The 6,922-nt window shown below is 34.0% G+C and overlaps 1 pseudogene; it reads left to right on the plus strand.

Moving 5' to 3' along the window:
- Nucleotides 1-2,754: 2,754 nt before the first annotated feature.
- On the plus strand, nucleotides 2,755-6,664 carry LOC131181595 (terpene synthase 10-like; annotated as a pseudogene).
- The last annotated feature ends 258 nt before the right edge of the window (nucleotides 6,665-6,922 follow it).

The following is a 6,922-nucleotide window of genomic DNA, read 5'->3' on the forward strand; positions in this document are numbered from 1 at the left end:
TTCCTCTTCCGCGCGCCCAGTCACTCTTCCTCTGTCTCCCATTTTCTCTCTCCTCTCACCTCCCCTAGCTGCACCGCCGCCACCCCAGCCTCCCCACCTTGCCGGCGTGCCGCCCCAGCTCTTCCCCACCGCCGGCCGGCACTCCAGGCTATCGAAAACGACGCACGAAGTCCTCCCCTGCGCGCGCGCGTCACTTCGCCTTCCCAGCCAAAATCCGGCCGATTCGGCCACCGATTGAATCGGGTCTTATGCCAAAACACATATACACATCGAGAGCTTTCCATAGACACCAAGAACACCAAAATCCATTAAGCGGTTTACCCAATTTTTGTCTGGGAAGTTTTAGCCCATTTCAACTTTTTGGCTAGATTTCTCACAAACCGTGAATCCCAAGAGAAAACCGGGAGTACCAGAGTACTCCACTCGTCGAGAGCTTCACGGTAATATAAATTTCAAAATTTTCTGACACCCTTTTTCGGTGGGTCCCATGAAACTTTGTAGTGTTTTTCTGAGCACTAAATGAGTTTAGAAAATTTCATAAAAATTTTGTACTAACCCCCGTGTTGTGGGCTTTGTGTAGGTACCTTCAATTCGCAGAAATTCAACAGTTGCCTGGGTTTGTAAATTTCCGGCCAGACAGACAGGCTACCGAAAAAGTCTTGGAATTGGGTTGAGATTTTAGCTACCCCACTGTTTTCAGATGTCCCGAGCACATCCCTAGGTTTGGAATCGGCATAGGTAAACCTGAACCTTACTTTTTCTTAATTATCTAGTGCTTGAATGGGATTAAAAATTCATAAAATATTCGTGGTAGCTTAGAAATTATAATTCCTTTTGCATTAGTTTAGTAATATTGCTAAGGACCGCGGGGCAAAGTTTTAGAATTTTTAGAGCTCATTTGAGTAGTTTTTGCAAAAGGGTCAATTATAAGGATTAAACTGTAATTTTATATATTATGATTGATGACTATTTGGATGGGCCCAAGAGGGGCTGTGTGATGTGATTGAGTTAGGAGTGTATGGTTTGTAGATATAGAAGTGCGTTTTAAGCCCTTTTGCAGGTTGGATAGGTCCTAGGTATAAGGGAGACTCTGCCAGATTTTCGGCACGACTTAGGATATCTTTGATCTTTTCTTAGTTTGCAAAGAGTCAAAGGTATTAAATAATTATAATAAAATTTTCAGGTGAGCCAGGACATCCTTCCTCCTCCGCCCAGCCATCACAGTGACTTCGGTTGAGTCTGTAAGTAAATTATTAATTTTAATTGTAATTTCGATATTATTATATGTTCAAGCATGCTCATGCATCACTTATATGTATATATCTATGTAGTTAAACACTAGACATGTTTTATATTGCATTCTTAATTGATGAATTGCTATGGGTGTTGTTTGTGGTAATTTGGAGCAGTGTGCATGCGTTGGCGTGCGTGTGATATGGTACTGGATATGGACGGGACGGGTAGACACGGCTTGAGATCTTCAATGGGACCCGGTCCTTCTGGGTAGACACGGCTTGAGATCTTCACTGGAACCCCGTATTTGGTTTATTAAGAGAAAATCCGGCTTGAGATCTTCGCTGCCAGAGGTTGGATTAAGAGAGCTGTATAGGGGATCAGCTCCCATGTATGTATTGTTTAACATTATCGGGTGTTTGAGTGCTCCAAATTGCCTTTTTGATGTGATTTGTATGAAAATTATGACAATGTTGCATTTCACTTCACAGGGTGCATTAGTTTTAGATAGCTATAGAGATTATGGTTAAAATGATATTTTACTCTCTGAGTCAAACGCTCACTCCTGTTCACCTTATTTTTCCAGGATACAGGAGATTTCTTGTTGAGTTTCAACCTGCCTCTCTCTCTCGCAGGTCGTCTATTAATATCTGTAATGTTTGTGTAATTCTGTTAACTCCTAGAATTCTGCACGTGTTAGAAATATTAATTTGATTTGGGTCTGTAATATAATTGCCATGTTAGACCTGTAAACTTATTAAATGCATGAATATTGGACTGGATGAGGGAGCTGAGCTCCCATTTATTTTTTAGGGCATCATGATTATATGGAGGGTGAGCTGAGCTCCCCAGATGATTATATATTGTGTTTACAGGTCGGGTAAGTCAAAAACTCCCCATTACATGGTCCATTTTATGGTCCGACTCTGTCTGGTTGAATTCTTGAAATTAGGCCCAAATGGGCTTTAGAGTTGGGTTGAGAAATAGTTAGGCTTTCTACAGGCCTCGGGGGCTTTAGGCTGGCCCAGGTTCTAGTGCCGATCCGGCCCATATGTTGAGTCATGATTTCTTATTTAATAAACTCAAATTCGAGTTGATTAAAAATATGGGTTAACTCAGTAGACTAGTTCAACTTCCCCTCCTCCACATATATATATAATATGCCAAGAGGTCAATTATTCTAATTAAAAATGGTTTTGGAGCAAAATGATGAATTCTAATTTACTTCCTCTTATCATATTATTGTGAGAATCAATTTTTCCTAGGATGGGACAATTAGTTTTATATTTAATTAAGAGGTAGTACACATGAATCACATCAGAAGTTGTAGGAGAATGGTAAATAAATGATCAAATCGATTAAAACATGTACTAATAAATTCAATAATGTAAGAGATGATTTAGTCAGTCAAAACCAAAATAATAAAAAAATATAATATACAGAAGATTAAGCAACGTGTTAGTTATGATCAAATTTTATTGTGATAAGGGTAACACCTTAGATCGTTCGAGTTTGCACATATATGAGGACATGAAGCTTTTGGAAAATTAAGCACATTATCAAGAGCACAACAAAAAGTTCTCAATGGCCCTTCAATTGCTTGCTCCATTTTCTAGTTGCTATTTCCCTAAACAGCCACTAAGAAATCACAACCCATTCATATTATCAAAAAAGGGGAAAATTTCCAGCCCTCTTGGATGCATGGTTTGTCCAAAACTTGCCAAGAAAACTACTGTAAGACGATCTGCAAATTACCAGCCTCCCATTTGGGAATATGATTTTGTGCAGTCGCTGAAGAGTGAATATGGGGTATATATATATCTATAGTTATTTTATTCTCCTCCTTCTGCTTCTTCTTCTTCTTCTTCTTCTTTTCTTCTCCATGCTCATGATTACTGTGCTATGCAGGGACATGTGTACACAAAACGGATCAATAGCTGAAGGAAGAGGTGAGGGTGATGCCTAAGCAAGCTGTGAATCCTTTGGATCAGCTCCAGCTAATTGATACCCAGCAAAGAATTGGATTAGCTTATCACTTTGAAGATGAAATAAAGAGAATCTTGATGAGCATTTACACCCATAATAGCTATGATAATACACGGATGAGGGAGGATTTATATGCTACAGCTCTTGAACTTAGACTCCTGAGACAACATGGATAGAAAATACCCCAAGGTAAATAACTTCTCACTGGTCTCCTAATTTTATTTTAATTAATTGTATTCAATAATAAATCTAAATCTATTCTTTTGTTAGGGTTTTTTTTTTAACTTATCATGATTTCCTTTTAGATTTAATTTTGCAGGGGGACCTATTGGTCGGATATAGATTGAGGGTCTCATACCAATTTTTTTTTTATTTAATAAAATATTTACTTATAAAAAAAATCTAAATATAATATATATATATATATATATATATATATATATATATAAACAAACTTTATTGAATGAAATGAAAAGCAAGGAAAAGGGCTCTAGAGTACCCATGCCAGCAGACATACTGTACGATAATGTTGATATATTCATCAAGACTTTCTATAAAAATTATTCTTATATAAAATAATCTAGTCCCTAAGTTCTAAAAATACTAAAACAATGGTGTAGAAATATTTTAACTCGAGAGGGTGAATTGCAGAGATCTTCAATAGTTTCCAAGATGAAGAGGGAAACTTCAAAATTTACCTATGTGAGGATCGGAAGGCAACGCTATCTTTGTATGAGGCATCATTCCTTTCAGAGGAAGGTGAAAGTATCTTACAATATGCAAGAGATTTTACAACCACTTCTCTAAAGAAGTATGTTGAACAAAGTAAAGACCAAAACCTATCCATGTTAATAAGTCATGCACTGGAGCTCCCATTTCACTGGAGGATGCTAAGGTTGGAGACCAGATGGTTTATAGATGTATATGAGAGAAAACAAGAAATGAATCTTCTTCTGCTAGAACTTGCTAAATTGGATTTCAACAGTGTGCAAGCAACACACCAGGACGATCTAAAATACATGTCAAGGTATGTATAGTCTGGAGATGAAGTGGTAGACTAAGTTTTTATTAATTATCGTACTTCTATTTTCTTGTAGTTATGAGGATGCTCATGATATTGGCTTTTCTTGCTTTAAATTAAAGGTGGTGGAGGAATACAGGTTTAGGAGAAAAATTGGACTTTGCCAGAGATAGGATAATGGAGAACTACTTATGGACAATTGGGGTGATATTCGAGCCACAATTCAGCAATTGTAGGAGAATGAGCACAAAGGTCAATGCACTAATAGCAACAATCGATGATATATATGATGTGTATGGTACCTTGGATGAGCTTGAGCTGTTCACTAATGCTGTCCAAAGGTTGGTGGAATATAATTAGCTTACAAATAAATTTTTTCCCGTACTTTTATAAATAAATTAATTTTGGTTATTTATTACATTATTCATTGATGAAGCCAATAAATTATATCTATTAATTACAAAAACAAAAATTTAAGAGTAAAGCAGATTAAAAATGAAAGAAATAAAAATTTTGAATGTAATAAACTAAAATAAAATGTCGAAAATGCACATAAATACTCATATACATTCATGAGGTTATTTTTTTTATAAGTAAGAAATTTTATTAAATTAAATCAAAATCAGATAAATTTTAAATTGAAGTTATTTAACCTTGAATAAAATAGGGAATGAGTGAAATTCACATCAAATTTTTTTATGAAAGTAACTTGACAAAAGCCCATAGTGATTGATAAATTTGAATGGTTGATGAAATTTATATATATATATAGAGAGAGTCTGAATATCATAATCATATGATTTCTTAGTACACAATTTAATGTATGTGGTCTATATAGTTAGAAATATATATATTTATCGAAATCATTTAAAATTTTATTTATATTTTATAAGAATAAAATTAAAAGTAAGCAGGATAAATACGCAATTTAATTAAAAATATATACAAATAATTTATTGTATGCCTTGATTCTATTTATTTTAATAATGAAACAATTATCTACAGCAACTTTATAAATATTCAATTCAAAATCAACTATATATTTTAAATCATAAACCAAATCAAACTATATTGCTTTGGTTCAATTTAATGGTTTTTAAATTGAAAAATGAATATATCCCTGAATATACTGAGCAATAATTAAGAAGCATAATTTTTATGGTGTGATTTCAGATGGGATGTTAATGCAACAGAGCAGCTTCCAGACTATATGATGTTATGTTTCCTTTGTCTCCATAACTCAAATGAAATAGCTTTTGATGTTCTTAGGGAGCAAGGAGTTCACATCATCCCCTACTTGAAGAAAGCCGTAAGTATTGATGATGCTTCTGACTAAATCATTTTGAGTTGTGGATAAATTTAGTTTATTCATCAAATTAATATATAAAAGGGATTTCGAGTCAGAACATAATTAGATCTTTGTAGGTTGAGTCATTTCGGATGAAATATTATTTTTTTAAAAATTATTCATTTAATTTTTATTTAAAATTTGAATTAATCAAGTCAATTCAAACAAATTGACGTTTGGTTAAATTATTTAATTAACCTTCAATTTTACTGTTCATTTAGTTTCAGATTAAAAAAAATTACATATATTACTTTGAATAGGATAAGTTTAAATTTAATTGGTTTATTTCCTTCTGACATTCTTCTCCCACTTGAAAATTTTGAAAGTTAAAAAGAAATTGTATTAATAGCAGTTCATTTAATTGCATTCTTATCCCATTTTAAAATTTTCAGTGGGCAGATATATGCAAATCATACTTATTGGAGGCAAAGTGGTACCACAGTGGATATACACCAAGTTTACAAGAATATATTGACAACGCATGGATCTCTATATCAGCTCCTGTGATCCTAGTCCATGCTTATTTTCTTGTAAAATATCCAATCACAAATGATGCCTTGAAATGCTTGGAAGAGTATTCTAATATAATTCGATGTTCATCCATGATTCTTAGACTTGCAGATGATCTTGGAACATCATCAGTATGCACTCCTTAATTCCTCTTTGTTCTACTTCTCTTTTGAAATGTCTCATTCACTTCTTTATTGATTAGTTTTATTAATGATCTTAACTTGTTGATTATTTATCAGGATGAATTAAAGAGAGGTGATGTTCCGAAATCAATTCAATGTTACATGCATGAAACTGGAGCTTCAGAAGAAAAAGCTCGTGATCATATTCGAGTTCTAATTAGCGAAACATGGAATGAAATGAATAAACAAAAGGATTGCAGATTCTCCATTCTCGGAAACTTTTATTGGCGTAGTAATTAACCTAGCTAACAATGCATGTACCAGTATGGAGATGGGCATGGGATTGGGAAACAAGAGACCAGGGACCATGTTCTATCATTGTTTGTTCAACCAATTCCCTGCCTATCTGTAACCATTTAATGGATTTAAAACTAAATATATAGCAGGTGGAGATTCTAATTAAGTTTGTTATGTTGGTTTTGAGGATGGAAATCATTGGGGATTATTGTAAATTGATCATGAACTCTATTTTTAAAAACGTTCTTATCTTTTCCTGGTTAAGTTTCAATACCAATTGGCATAGTTTTCTTATGAAACTTCTCTATTACATGTTTTGTTCAAGAAAAAATTATGAGTTTGAATATTAATAAAAAAAATTTCTACTCTATACTTATAGTTTTAGTTTTGACAGTCGTATTTTCT

The sequence above is a fragment of the Hevea brasiliensis genome, chromosome 7 (assembly GCF_030052815.1).
Source record: "Hevea brasiliensis isolate MT/VB/25A 57/8 chromosome 7, ASM3005281v1, whole genome shotgun sequence".
NCBI lineage: Eukaryota > Viridiplantae > Streptophyta > Magnoliopsida > Malpighiales > Euphorbiaceae > Hevea > Hevea brasiliensis.